At 38.3% G+C, this 15,989-nt stretch overlaps 1 long non-coding RNA gene across 1 annotated transcript in view; it reads right to left on the bottom strand.

The window, feature by feature from the left end:
• Positions 1-6,403: 6,403 nt before the first annotated feature.
• LOC143649353 (uncharacterized) overlaps positions 6,404-15,989 on the bottom strand; it is a 223,941-nt gene continuing 214,355 nt past the window's right edge. The window contains exon 3 of the long non-coding RNA XR_013158953.1: positions 6,404-6,592. This is a non-coding gene — a long non-coding RNA (uncharacterized LOC143649353). The remainder of the gene's footprint in view (positions 6,593-15,989) is intronic.

Below are 15,989 nucleotides of genomic sequence, written 5' to 3'. Positions count from 1 at the left end.
CACCCTTACATGGAGAACTAAAGGAAAGCTTTAGGAAGAAAAGGTAGGGAGCTGGAGTGAAACAGAATGGAATAACTTGGTTTATGAATGATGGACTGAGTGTGTAATCAATCACAAAAAATATACACCCATGTTGACCCACTATATGTCCACATCCAGGTATTAGCCTGGGCACATTCAAAGTACTGCAAAGATTTGAAGGATGCCTGCTCTTTCATGGGAAAAATGAGCTCCCAAAGATGGCTCCGAATTATTTTCTTCCTTTAATTTTATCCAACCCTCCAAACAGAATCAGAAACATGTTCACACAGACATCTACCCCTCTCCAGGTCTACTTTTGTGGTTGTGGTTGTGGGGGGTGCTGTGCACGGTCTGGGAATCGAACCCAGGTCTCCTGCATGGAAGGGGAGCATCTAGATTTACTTTTATAAGCATTTATTCATTCATCTTTTTTCATGCAGTAAATATTGAGCATCTGCTATGTTCCAGGCACTGAGCCGGATAAGATACTGTTCCTAATCTTACTGCATTTATGGTTGCAAAACAGACAAACAGGCAATTTCAAAATAATGTGTTCGGTGCTTCCCAAAAGAGAAGCCGGTGTGCTCTGGAGCCCAGAGGAAAAAACACCTGATACCACTTGAGGGGAGAAAAGAAAGCCTCCCCGGAGAAAGCAGTGGGTGCAGCCAAACTGGCTATTAACCTGCTCTTACAGAGACCTGCCCATCGGTGAGTGGTTTTGCAGGCCTTGCACCATTCCACCCTGCCTGTTCAAAGCTGGTCAAGGTTTCAAATTGTTCTGAAAGAGCGATTTTAGAAATAAAACAGAAAGACCTCACATTTGCCAGTGAGTAGAACAAGACTGATGGAGTAGAAATTTCTTCAGGAGGACTAAGGCCAAGCATAGCGAGGATTATTACACTAATGTTTACTGTGTCCTTTGGATATATTATTTTATTTACTCATCACAAAACAGCATAGGCAGGTATTATTATCTCTGTCTTAGTAGGTGGTAGAGCCTGCCCACAGAGGGGTATTGCACCCCTCTCTTATAGCTTATAGAGAAAATGAGTGATTTGCAACCCAAATTTGAGTTTTCATTTCAGTTCCTCCTGTTACAAAGCCTATTACAAAGCTACAGTGGTCGAAACAGCATGGCACTGGCATAAGGAAAGTCACACTGACCAATGGAATTAAATTGAGAGTCAGAAATAGATACCCACATCTATGGTCAATTGATTTTGGACACGGCTGCCAAGTCTATGCAACTGGGAAAGAATAATGGCAGGCAACAGTTTCTTGGAGTTTATACTCAAAACATAAGCAACGAAAGAAAACAAGATAAACGGGACCTCCTCAAAATTAAAAACTTAAAAAAAATTTTTTATTAATTAAAAAAAATTACAAGAAACAAACATTCCCAACACATACACTCAGAAATTCACAATATCATCACATAGTTGCATATTCATCATCATGATTGATCATTTCCCAGAACATTAGCATCAATTCAGAAAAAGAAATAAAAAGACAACAGAAAAATATAACAAACAAACAAACAAAAATTTTACAGGCCATACCCCTTACTGATCCCTTTCATTGATCACTAGCATTTCAAACTAAATCTATTTTAACATTTGTTCCCCCTATTATTTATTTTTATTCCATATGTTCCTCTCATCTGTTGACAAAGTAGATAAAAGGAGCATCAGACACAAGGTTTTCATAATCACACAGTCACATTGTGAAAGCTATATCATTATACAATCATCCTCAAGAAACATGGCACTGGAACACAGCTCTTCATTTTCAGGCAGTTCCCTCCAGCCTCTCCACTACATCTTGGATAACAAGGTGATATCTACTTAATGCATAAGAATAACCTCCAGGATAACCTCTCGACTCTGTTTGGAATCTCTCAGCCATTGACACTTTGTCTCATTTCACTTTTCCCCCTTTTGGTCAAGAAGGTTTTCTCAATCCCTTGATGCTGGGTCTCAGCTCATTCTAGAGTTTTTCTCATCCTGGGATTTCTGTCCCACGCTGCCAGGAAGGCCTACACCCCTGGGAGTCATGTCCCACGTAGACAGGGGGAGGGTGGTGAGTTTGCTTGCTGTTTTGGCTGGAGAGAGAGGCCACATCTGAGCAACGAAAGAGGTTCTCTTGGGGGTGACTCTTAGGCTTAATTTTAAGTAGACTTGACCTATCCCCTGTGGGGTTAACTTTCATATGAACAAACCCCAAGATTGGGGGCTCAGCCTATAGCTTTGGTTGTCCACACTGCTTGTGAGAATATCGAGAATTCAACTTGGGGAAGTTGAGTCTTCCTCCATTCTCACCATTCCCCGAAGGGGACTTTGCAAATACTTTTCCACTCACTGATCAAATCACTCTGGGATTCATCAGGGCATCACCTGGACAAACCAACAAAATCTCATATCCTATACAAAGTTCCATGTACTTAAGGTATTCAATCAACTATCTACATAGGTTATATTAGGAGATGCCCTAGTCAAAGTATAGATTTGTACCAAATAAACATTTTTTGCTTTAGTCTCACACATTAGTTGAAATTTTAAAATATTGAGTACCATCTATTTTCAGCACCCTGCAGTAATGACATTCTTTTGTTCTTCCTCATGCAAAAACATTTTTTAAATTTGTACATTTAGTCACTATCATTATACACTCTAGGCATTCCTAGATTATACCAACCCTCCTCCCTCTATCATTCTCACAGGCAGCTTCATTCAGTGTTTTAACATAATTACATTACAGTTAGGTAGTATTGTGCTGTCCATTTCTGAGTTTATATATTCAGTCCTGTTGCATAATCTGTATCCCTTCAGCTCCAATTACCCAATATCTCACCCTATTTCTATCTCCTGATGTTCTCTGTTACCAAAGAAATATTACAAGTTTATTCACTAATGTCAGTTCATATCAGTGAGACCATACAGTATTTGTCCTTTTGTTTCTGGCTAATCATACTCAGCATAATGTCCTTAAGGTCCATTCATGTTGTTACATACTTCATAACTTTATTCTGTCTTACAGCTGCCTAATATTCCATCTTATGTAAATGTCACAGTTTGTTTAGCCAACTGTCTGTTGATGGACATTTTGGCTGTTTCCATCTCTTGGTAATTGTTAATAATGCTGTTATAAACATTGGTGTGTAAATGTCCGTTTGTTTCCTTGGCCTCGTGTCCTTTGAATAGAGACAGCATATAGATGGGTCCTGTTTTTTAATCCATTCTGCCAGACTATGTCTTTTGATCAGAGAGTTTAATCCATTAACATTCAGTGTTATTACTGCATGGGTAGTACTTTCTTCTACTATTTTGCCTTCTGGATTTTAGATGTCATATCTAATTTTCCTTCTTTTTACCTTTACTCATAGTCTTCCTTTCTACCCTCTTCTCCACACCTCTCTCTTCTGTCTTTGTATCTGTCTCTAGTGTTCCCTTTAGTATTTCTTGCAGAGCTGGTCTCTTGGTCACAAATTCTCTCAGTGATTTTTTGTCTGAAAATGTTTTAATTTCTCCCTCATTTTTGAAGGACAATTTTGCTGGATATAGAATTCTTGGTAGGCAGTTTTTCTCTTTTAGTAATTTAAATATATTATCCCACTGTCTTCTTGTCTCCATGGTTTCTGCTGAGAGATCTGCACATAGTCTTATTGGGCTTCCCGTGTATGTGATGATTCTCCTGCTGCTTTCAAGATCCTCTCTTTCTCTTTGACTTCTGACATTCTGATTATTAAATGTCTTGGAGTATGTCTATTTGAACCTATTCTCTTTGGGGTACACTGTACTTCTTAGATCTGTAATTTTAAGTCTTTCATAAGAGTTGGGAAATTTTCAGTGATAATTTCCTCGATTAGTTTTTCTCCTCCTTTTCCCTTCTCTTCTCCTTATGGGACACCCACAACACGTATATTCATGTGCTTCATATTGTCTTTCAATTCCCTGAGTCCCTGCTCATATTTTTCCATTTTTTTTCCTATAGTTTCTGTTTCTTGTCGGATTTCAGATGTTCCGTCCTCCAGTTCAGAAATCCTATGTTCTGTCTCTCGAAATCTACCATTGTAGGTTTCCACTGTTTTTTTCATCTGTTCTACCATGTCTTTCATTCCCATAAGTTCTGTGATTTGTTTTTTCAGACTTTCAGTTTCTTCTTTTTGTTCTTTCCTTGCCTTCTTTATATCCTCCCTCAATTCATTGATCTGGTTTTTGATGAGGTTTTCCATGTCTGTTCGTACATTCTGAATTAATTGTTTCAGCTCCTGTATGCCATCTGAATTGTTGGTTTATTCCTTTGACTGGGCCATATCTTCAGTCTTCCTAGTGTGATTTGTTCTTTTTTGCTGGCGTCTAGGCATTTAATTACCTTAATTAGTTTATTCTGGAGATTGCTTTCACTTCTTTTATCTAGGGTTTTCTTGCTGGATGAATTTGTTGTCTATCTGTTCTTTGACATTCAGTTCAGCTTTATCTGGACCTTTAGCTTAAGTTTTGTTTAACAGAGGAGAATTTTTCAGTTCTTGTTTTCTTGTTTCTTGCCCTGCTTGTATGGTGCCTTCCCTCCCGCCCCACACACGTAGGAGGGTCTACTTAGATATTATAGACCCCAGCCAGATTTTCCCAGACCAAACTGGCCTCCTATCAGGAGGAAAGAGTCACCTGCATCGGTTTTCCCTGAGGGTGAGACCCAGCAGGTTGAAAGACTTTCCTGTGAAGTCTCTGGACTCTGTTTTTCTTATCCTGCCCAGTATGTGGCGCTTGTCTGACTGCAGGTCCCACCAGCATAAGATGATGTGGTAGCTTTAACTTTGGCAGACTCTCCCTGCTGGGGGTATGGTGGAGACAGAGGAGAGGTTGTAGGCTGGTTTTAATGGCTTCAAATTACCAAGCCCTGGTGTCTGAATTCCTTGATGGAGGGATTCCACCTGGGTGGGGCTTCACTCCTCCCCTGGGGAAGGCACAAGCTCCTGATAAGCCCCCCAAAGAGCTCACTTCTGCCTATGCCTGGGGCAGTTGCAGCCTGAAAAGTCCTGCCACTGTATCCAGAGGCAGCCAAGCCTTTGTAGAAACACAGCCACAAAAACCTCTGTTTCCTTCTTTTTTTCCACCCCTTTTTCTGTCAGTCCTGCCCCCTTGGCACAGGGGCAAAAATGAGCAACCTCTGCTTTGATCAGGTTCACCTAAGCTGGGCGCCTATTTTTAGTAGTCAGAATTTGTTAATTAGTTCCACAATTGGCATTTGATTGTGCCCAGTCCATGCTGCTGGTAAACTCCTTTCCTTTCCCCTCTGGGAAGTGGCCTGTGGGGGAGGGGTGCTGGCTGCTGCAGCTTTGGGAACTCATGGTTCTGGGGGGTGCTCGCAGCGGGTCCAGCTGGTCCAGTGTGTCTGGTCACTGACGTGGCCCCAGGAGCTGTTCTGTACTGTTTCTGGTTATTTAATAGTTGTTCTGGAGGACGAACTAAAATGTGCACGTTGTTAAGCCACCATCTTGACCTGGAAACCAAATTTACTCTCCTAAAAACTTTTTCAAAGGACTTTGTCACAAAAGTAAAACATCAGCCTAGTCAATGGGAGACAGTATTTGGAAACCACATATCTGATGAATTAAATATCCAGTGTATACATATATATATAAAGAAATACTACATATTTTATTAGTACTATTATATATAATACTACTTTATATATATAAAGAAATATTACAAATCGACAATAAAAAGACAAACAAACCAATCAAAAAATGGGCAAAAAACTTGAATAGATATTTCTTCAAAGAGGAAATCCAAATGGCAATAAAACACAGAAAAAGAAGCTCAACATCAGTAGCTATTAGGGAAATGCAAATCAAAACCATAATGAGATATCATTTTACACCTACTAGAATGGCTGCTATTATGAAAACAGAGAACTACAAGGGTTAGATTTCTGGGAGGAGCATTTCCTCCTTCCAATAATCCCCTACCAGCCTTCAGGTTACTTGCCTGAAAAACCCTATAGTTGACTGGACCAAAAATAGGACATTATTAGAGAAAACAAAAAATGTTTGATAAAAAGGAAAAAAAAAGACAGTATTACTTGAGAACTACTTATTGATCATAATGGGGAATTCACACCTGCACCCCCACCCCTGCCTTACAAAGCAATTTGCAGTTGATAAAGGAATTGGGGCAGCCTTCTCTACTTCCTGCCCCTGACACCTCCAGGCACCATCCTCATACTGGCACTCTGCAAAGCAAGCCCACCCTCAGCTCAGTGCCCCCCCTTTCTGGTGAAGCTGATCATTTTGTTTCTCAGGCACCGGTCATTTGAACCAATTGACATTCCAATACATTTTCTCTAAATCAGAGCTTCGTTCAGTTTAGCGATTTTATTTTGAAAACCAGGTATGCCAAGAAAAGAGTCAGTGGATCCCCAAGGACGTGAAGTCTCGAGAGACGTGATTTCTACCTGCTCAGGTGGCATCCATTCCACTCACCAAGCAGCAGAAAGGTGGTGGGTGAGCCAGGGCAGAGAGGAGGATCTTGGTGGCAGGGTCTGCCACACTGTAGCCCGTCAGCGTTCCGGCCTGGGTGAATAAATAAAAGAAAGAATGAGGGTTTTGCAGGGCTCATTTTGCTCCGGGCACTATAGTGGTTATGTTGAAATATGTGATTTTGCTAATCCTGTTCACAACCTCTCTAGAACGTTCAACCCCACGCTCCTAGAAAATGAAGACTTCTAAGCCCTCTCTCCTGTCATCGCTATTTTACCAAAGAGAAAACAGGTTCAGAGAAGTTAAATGATTTGCCCAAGATCACAGAGCGAGTAAGTGGCAGTGACAAATGGCAACCCAGGCTTCTGATGCCAAGTTCAATGCACGTTCCATTTTCTCCACAGCTGGCAAGTGTTTCACATACTCAAAATTCACACTAGAAATAAATTCAGTGTGTCAGAAAGTGGTTTTAGGATGTCTCATGGTTCAATGTGACTAGTATTCGATTCCAAAGGCGATGCTTCCTTTCTGCTCACTCACCATGAAAGCTGCGCCTGGATTGCAGCCACAGGATTCGAATGCTCTGGGGACCCCCTTAGGCCTAGGTAGCTGAGTCATGTAGAATACAGCACATGCATTCTGCAGATATACCTTTCCTTTCACACAAAAAACAGAACTTTCATTAAACATCAACACAAGAGATGTATTTCCATTTGCATAGGTTCCATTTGCATTTAGATGGCTGATAAAATTTGAATTATGAGTTTTAAAAAATAGAGATCTGTTAACCTCTTAAACCTAAGCCTTTCCCCCTTTTCCCTGCACTGCTTTGAAAAGCAAAACTTAACTGTTCTTTTTTTCTCTGATGGTGTTAAGAAGATAAAATATTCCTCTTTCTGACACTTAAAATCCACTTACAGGATTTTTCCTCTAAGGAAATATCTGTCATGGTTTTTCATTTCTTTTTTGCTAATCCCAAGAAAATGTTCTCTGCTTTTATGTGCATCTTTTTTTCTGCTTATGTCAAAAACTTTGCTTTTCTATTATTATTGAAGATGAAACCAGAAATCTTAGGCTCTAACAAAACTTATTTTTTTTAAAATACATTGAAATAAAGCATGTTGTTGTTTTTGGAGATGTTAGATAATTTATTCACAGTTATTCAGACATCTAAAATAGCCTAAAACTCCCATGAAAGCTTCTCTAATACTTTGTCCCAGTACCTTGCCAGCCATCTTGAATGAGTGGTTGATTCTGAAACATTATTTATCCATCTGTGGAGAACAATGGTCTCAGCACCAAAGAATTACAGTGAAATCAGTAGAGTAAACTCCTCAGGATAATGACCTACGGGTGAGATAAGAGATCTACCAATCATTCAGAAAGTATTTACGATGTGCTACTTTGGTAAAGACTATTTGATTGCAGGGCCAGCTAATTTAAATCCAGAAGGACTTTGTCCTAAAGATGCCAAGTTCTCATGTGAACTGGAGGTGGAGACTGGGAGGCCACAAGGGGTTGGGACAGCTTTTTTCCCCACCTTGTTCTTACTGGGCCACAGGACCCCTTACGTCCAATCCTGTTTGAACAAATTCATCCTCTGCTCAGGACATATGTTCTGAACTGTGCGGTGCTGCTCCCCTTTCTCCAGTCTACATTTAAGATTGGCTTATTGTTGAGTTGTAGAATTTCTTTATATATACTAGATATTAAACGCTTACCAGATATGTGATTTTCAAATATTTTCTCCCACTGAGCAGGTTGCCGTTTCATTTTCATGATGAAGTCCTGTGAAGCACGATTTTTTTTTTTTTTAATTTTGAGGAGGTCCCATTTTTCTATTTTTTCTTTCATTGTTTGTATTTGGGGGCAAAATCTAAGAAACCGTTGCCTACCACTATTCTTTCCCAGTTGAGTGTACTTGGCAGCCTTGTCAAAAATCAATTGCTTATAGATGTGAGGATCTATTTCTGAACTCTCAATTCAATTCCATTGGTCGGTATTTTATCTTTATGCCAATACCATGCTGTTTTGACCATTGTAGCTTTGTAATATGCTTTAAAGACAGGAAGTGTGAGTCCTCCAACATCATGCTTCTTTTTTCAAACTTTTTTTCTCAGTATTCCAGGTCCTTTACCCTTTTAAATAAATATGATATTTGGTTTTTCCATTTCTGCAAAGTAGGCTATGGGAATTTTTATAGGGATTGCTTTGAATCTGTAAATAAATTTGGGTAGAATTCACATCTTAATAATATTTAGTCTTCTGATCCATAACATTTATTTAAATCTTCTTTATTTTCTTTTAGCAATTTGATTTATTTGTCTTCTTTTATTTCTTTTCGCAATGTTTTGTAGTCTTCTGCATAAGTCCTTTACATCTTTGGTTGAATTTATTCCAGGATATTTGATTCTTTTAGTTGTTATTGTAAATGGAATTTTTTCTTGATTTCTTCCTCAGTTTGCTCATTACTATGGCATAGAAAAATTACTTATTTTTCATGTTGCTTTTATATTCTCACCACTTTGCTCAACTTGTTTATTAGCTCTAGTAGCTTTGATGCAGATTTTTCAGGTCTTTCTATATACAGGAAAATGTCATCTGCAAAGAGAGAAAGTTTTACTTCTTTTTCCAATTTGGATGCCTTTTCTTTCTTTTTCTTGCTTAACTGCTCCATCTGGAACTTCTCACACATTGAACAAAAATAGTGACAGTGGAAATTCTTGTGTGGTTCCAGATCTTAGAGGGAAAGCTTTTAGTCCTTCACCACTGAGTATGATATTAGGTTTGAGTTTTTCATTTATGCCCTTTATCATGTTTAGGAAGTTTTCTTCAATTCCTATCTTATGAAGTGTTTTTAGCAAGAAGTTATGCTAGATATTCTCAAATGCCCTTTCTGCATTAATTGAGATGACCACATGGTTTTTCACCTTTGATTTGTTAATATAATCTATGACATTAATTGATTTTCTTATGTTGAACCACTTTTTTCTTTTCTTCCTTTGAAGTAATTATGCTTTATTTCTCTCTCATTATTTTTTTAAATATTTTTATTGACAAAACAACATACAAACACAAACCTTCTTAACATAAGAACATTCCATACTTGATGTACAATCAGTGGCTCACAATATCATCACATAGTTGTATATTGACCACCGTGATCATTTCTTTGAACATTTGCATCACTCCAGAAAAAGAGATAAAAAGAAAAAAGAGAAAACTCATACATAACATGCCCCTCACCCCACCCTCTCATTGACCACTAGTATCTCCATCTACCCAATATATTTTAACCTTTTTTTCTCCTATTTTTTTCTTTACCCCTTACCACTCCCTTTCATTGATCACTAGTATTTCAATCTACTCAATTTGTTTTAACATTTGTTCCCCCTATTATTTATTTTCAATCCATATTTTTTACTCATCTGTCCATTCCATAGATAAAAGGAGCATCAGACACAAGGTTTTCACAATCACACAGTCACACTGCAAATCTGTATCATTATACAATCATCTTCAAGAAACATGGCTACTGGAACACAGTTCTACAGTTTCAGGCAGTTCCCTCTAGCCACTCGAATATACCTTAGACGAAAAAGGGGATATCCATATAATGCGTAAGAATAACCTCCAGGATAACCTCTCAACTCTGTTTGAAATCTCTCAGCCACTGACACTTTATTTTGTCTCAATTCTCTCTTCCCCCTTTCCGTCAAAAAGGTTTTCTCAATCCCTTGATGCTGAGCCCCAGTTCATTCTAAGATTTCTGTCCCTTATTGCCAGGGAGGTTTACATCCCTGGGAGTCATGTCCCATGTAGAGAAGGGGAGGGCAGTGAGTTTGCTTGTTGCATTGGCTGAGAGAGGAAGGTCACATCTGAGCAGCAAAAGAGGTTCTCTTGGAGTGACTTTTAGACCTAATTTTAAGCAGGCTTAGTCTATCCTTTCTGGGGATAAGCTTCATAGGAACAAACCCCAAGACTGAGAGCTCAGCATTCGGTTGTTCCCACTGCTTGTGAAAATATCAGGAATTCTCCAAATGCAGAAGTTGAATTTTTCCCCCTTTCTCCACATTCCCCCAAGGGGATTTTGCAAATACTTCTTTATACACTGTACAAATCACTCCGGGATTTATTGGGGCATCACACTAACCTGCACAAACCTACAAAACTTCATGCCCTATTCAAGGTCCCATGTATTTATGGTTGTTGAACCACCCTTGCATTCCTGGGATAAATCCCACTTGATTGTGGTATATAATTCTTCTAATGTTCTGTTGGATTCAATTTGCCAGTATTTTGTTGAGGATTTTTGCATGCATATTCATTAGAGAAATTGGTTTGTAATTTTATTTTCTTGCAGTATCTTTAGCTGGCTTTTGTAATAGGGTGATGTTGTTTTCATAGAATGAGTTAGGTAGTGTTCCCTCCTCGTCAATGTTTTGGAAGAGTTTGAACATATTTGGTATTGATTCTTCTTGGAATGATTGGTAGACTTCACCTGTGAAACCATCTGATACTGAGCTATTCTTTGTTGGGAGGTTTTGATGACTGATCCAATCTTTTTCCTTATACTTGTTCTGTCAAGTTCTTCTCTTTCTTCTGAGTTAGAAGAAAGATTGTTCATGCTTTTCTAGGATTTCATCCATTTTATCTAAGTTATCAAATTTTCTGGCATACAATCATTTATAGTATCCTTTTGTGATCCATTTTATCTTTATGGAGTCAGTAATAATGTTCCCCACTCATTTCTGATTTTATTTGTTTGCATCATCTCTCTTTTACTCTTTTTCAATCTAGATAAGGATCTGTCAGTTTTATTAGTTTTCTCAAAGAATCAACTTTTGGTTTTGTTAGTTCTCTCTAATGTTATTTCTTTGTTCTCTTTGTTATTTCTTTCCTTCTGCTCATTTTTGGATTAGCTTGCTGTATTTTTTTGTTTCTCCAGATGTGAAGTTAGGTCTTTGGTTTTAGCCCTTTCTTCTTTTTTTAATGTAAGCATTTAGGGCTATAAATTTCCCTCTCAGCATTGCCTTTGCTGTATCCCACAAGTTTTGGTATGTTGTTCTAGTTTGCCAGCTGCAGGAATGCAATATACCTAAAATGGAATGTCTTTTAAAGAGGGGAATTTAGTAAGTTGCTAGTTTACAGTTCTGAGACTGAGAAAATGTCCAATTAAAACAAGTCTATAGAAATGTCCAATTTAAGACATCCAGGAAAAAAATACCTTGATTCAAGAAGGCTGATGAAGTTCAGGATTCCTCTCTCAAGTGAGAAGGCACATGGCAAACATGGTCAGGGTTTCTCTCTCATCTGGAAAGGCACATGGTGAACATGGTGTCATCTGCTAGCTTTCTCTCTTGGCTTCCAGTTTCATGACGCTCCCCAGGAGGCATTTCCTTCTTCATTTCCAAAGTTCACTGGCTGGCTGCTTTTTGTGGCTATGTCATTCTTTGATCTCTCAGAATCTTGCACTTTCTACAAAATGTTTCCTCATTTATAGGATTCCAGTAAAGTAATTGAGACCCATATAGAATGGGTGGAGATATCTCTCCACCTAATCCAGTTTAGCCCCCACTCTTGAGTGACTCACATCTCCGTGGAGATAATTTAATGAAAGTTTCCAACATGCAGTACTGAGTAAGGATTAGAAGAAACGGCTGCCTTTACAGAATGGGATTAGGATTAAAACATGGCTTTTCTAGGGGACATGCATCCTTTCAAACCAGCACAGTTGTGTTCTCATTTCCACATGTCTCAAGATATTTACCGATTTCTCTGGTAATTTCCTCTTTGAACCACTGGTTGTTTAAGAGTGTGTTGTTTAACTTCCATATAATTGTGACTTTCCAGTTCTCTGCTTATTGATTTTCAACTTAATTCCATTATGGTCAAAGAAAGTGCTTTGTATAATTTCAATATTTTAAAATTTATTGAGACTTGTTTTCTGACCCAACATGTGGTCTGTTGTCGAGAATGATCCACGTGCACTGAAGAAGAATGTACCCCCGGCTGTTTGGGGGGGTCAATGTTCTGTATATGTCTGTTAGGTACACTTCATTTATCATACTGTTCAAGTGTTCTGCTTCCTTATTGATCCTCTGTCTAGAAGTTTTAGCTATTGATGAGAGTGGTGTATTGGAGTTTCCAAATATTATTGTACAGGTATTTATTTCTTCCTTCAGTTTTGCCAGTGTTAACCACATGCCATTGCCATGATTAGATGCATAAGTATTTATGGTTGTTATTTTTTCTTGGTGGATTATCACTATTATTAATATAAAATGTCCTTATTTGTCTCTTATAGCAGCTTTACATTTAAGGTATATTTTGTCTTCAGCTCTTTTTTGCTGTTTGCATGGAATAACTTTGTACAACCTTTCACTCCCCACCTACTTGTGTCTTTGTGTCTAAGGTAAGTTTATTAAGAGAAAATATGTGGATCATACTTTTTAATCCATTCCGTCAGTCTGTGTCTTTTGATTGTGCAGTTTAAACCATGAACATTCAATGTTATTACTGTAAAGGGAGTACTTACTTCAGCCATTTTATCCTTTGGTTTTTATAAGACATATCTTTACTTTTTGCCTCTATTGTTCATTTACATGGGCAGGCACCAGGAATCAAACCCGGGTCTCTGGCATGGCAGGCAAGAATTCTTTTGCCTCTGTTTTTAGGCTTTAGTTACCCTTGCTGATAATTTTCATTTCTTCACTCTACTGTAAGCCTTTCTCTCCTGTCCTTCCTTTTACCCTGCAGAACTCCTTTTAATAAATCTTGTAGGGCAGGTCTCATGTTGACAAACTGTCTCAGTTCCTGTTTTTCTGTGACTATTTAACTTTCCCTCATTTTTTTTTTTGGCATGGGCAGGCATTGGGAAGTGAACCTAGGTCTCTGGCATGGCAGGCGAGAATTCCGCCACTGAGCCACCGTTGCACCACCCAACTCTCCCTCATTTTTGAAGTTCAGTTTTGCTGGATAAAGAGTTTTTGGCTGGAAGATTTCTCTTTCAGTACCTTAAGTATATCACACTGCTGCCTTATCACCTCCATAGGTTCTGATAAGAAATTGACAGTCTTATTGAAGAGCCTTTATATGTGATGAATCACTTTTCTCTTACTGCTTTCAGAATTCTCTTTTTATCTTTGGCATTTGACATTCTGATGAATATGTGTCTTGTGGTAAGTCTGTTAAGATTTATTCTGTTTGGAGTACATTGTGCTTCCTGGACATGTATATTTTGTGTTTCATAAAATTTGGAAAATTTTCACCCATCTTTTCCTCAAATAGTGTTTCTGTTGCTTTTAACTTCTCTTCTCCTTCTGGGACACCAATGATATGTATGTTGTACACTTTATGCTGTTTAGATTCCTGGGACACTGCTCAATTTTTTTTTCTATTCCTTTCTCTATCTATTCTTCGATATGTAAGATTTTGGATGTCCTGTCTTCTAGTTCACAAATTCTTTCTTCTGCCTGTTCAAACTTGCAATGGTATGTCTCTAATGTATTTTTAATCTCTTGTATTATGCATTCCCTCTCCATAATTTCTACTGTGTTTCTTTTTATACTTTCAAACTCTTCTTTATTCTGGCACAATGCCTTTTTAATATCCTTTATCTCTTTAGCCATATTTCCCTTCATCTCAAATTGATTTAGGAGACTTGTTTGAGCATCTTTGATTAGTTGTTCCAACTTCTGTGTCTCCTCTGAAAATTTAATTTTTTTTCCCTTAACTGGACCATATCTTCCAGTGTATGTAATTTTTGCTGGTGTCTAGGTATCTGATTATCTTGATGAATTTACTCTGAAGGTCAGTATCTCCCAGCCAGAACAGGGCCAGTGATCCCCCAAAGAACATACAGACTGCCTCCAAAGTGTCTTCAATTGCTTCCCAAAGGTTGCCTTCCTGGCCTTCCCAGCAGTTCCTTTATCAAACTCGTCCTTACAGCCCTAAGGAGCCACTGTGCCTTTAAATCCCCACTGCCTCTGCCCCTGTCAAGGGGTGTAAAACCATTGTTGCTGTCCTTGGTCTAAGGCATAGTGAAACATTAGCTCAGAGTGGATCTAGCAATCTGAATCTGCTGATCAAAACCATGATTGCTGCTCAGCCATGCCCACCTTTGTTCTCTGGGAAAGAGACTTTTATGTCCCTTTCTGACAGCAGCAGGGATGTGCAATGCCCTCCTTTTAATACTCAAGCACGTGGTTTTCCTGTTTTACACAGGGTCATTCAAATAATTAATCCTGGCATTAAAATTAGGGCATAAAGCCTGGGCTCTGGTATTTGAAATCTGCTGCTTTCGTAAATGAAATTCTTCTTCTAGAAAGTTAGCTTCCACTCCCAACCCTTCGCCCCCAAAATGAATTCATGAGTTTGAGGCAGGAAAGGTGACCTCTCCCTTCCAAGTCATCTCCCAAGTTTATGTTCTTGAGACCCTGGGGAGTTCTGTGGGGCTTAGCCTCACCTTCCCTCAAGATTGTTGATTATTCCTTCCTATCTCCAATCCCACTGTCACCACTTTTCTTTAGTATTTGAATTGCCTCTGAACTTTTCCTTACCTCCAGTCTTTTCCCCACCCTAAATCCTGCTGTTAGATCAATCTTCCCAAAACATCATTTTTTTTAGTTCAACTCTCATCCAGAAACATTCCATTGATATGAAGCAGCCATTTAGGCTGATATCAGAGAAGAACATTTAATGACATGATACGGAAAAAATGTCAGAGTATGTTATTAAATGAAAAAAAAACACAGATTACAAAATACACCAAAATGTTAATATTGGTGATCTGTGCATGGTGGAATTATGGATGATTTTATCTTCTTTTTGCTTATCTATAGTTCCTAAATTTTTGCAATACATATTATTCTCATAATAAGAGTTTTTAAAAAGTAGGAGTTACTATAAAAACAATGTAAAGGCACTTAGGGTAACGTAGAATTTAGGTAAAGTAGAACAATAATAAGATTATTGCTTTTACTATTTGATTGGCAAAAATATAAAAGAATTATAATAGCCAGTATTGGCAAGGGTGAAAGAAAGGGCATACTCATCATCTGTGTGTTAGAGTGGAAACTGACTCTCTGTGGAAGATAATTATTAGGGTCCATCAAAGGGAAAACTTTGCATAATTCTAATTTCAGCAATCCATTCTCTAGAAAAATCTTTCTCGAAGTGTAATCTACACCAACATTATCAGCATCACCTGAGACCTTGTTAGAAATGTAAATTCTTCAGTCCCACCCTGATGTGCTGAATCAGACACTTGAGGAGGGATCGAGGAATCTATGGTTTTAGAAGTCCTCTGATGATTCTGATATGCACTAAAGTCTGAGAACCACTGCCTTACCCTTCCTAAAGAAGAAAGGGGAACTGTACAATGATTAAATAATACTACCTTATTTGCAGTGTAAAATTACAATCCATATATTCAATAGGATAATATCTGAGTAATTTATACTAATTATCCTGTGAAATACTTAGCATT

This window comes from Tamandua tetradactyla, chromosome 11, assembly GCF_023851605.1.
Source record: "Tamandua tetradactyla isolate mTamTet1 chromosome 11, mTamTet1.pri, whole genome shotgun sequence".
NCBI classification, from domain to species: domain Eukaryota; kingdom Metazoa; phylum Chordata; class Mammalia; order Pilosa; family Myrmecophagidae; genus Tamandua; species Tamandua tetradactyla.
The sequence above is the reverse complement of the archived record's forward strand: the minus strand, read 5'-3'. Positions and strand labels throughout refer to the sequence as shown.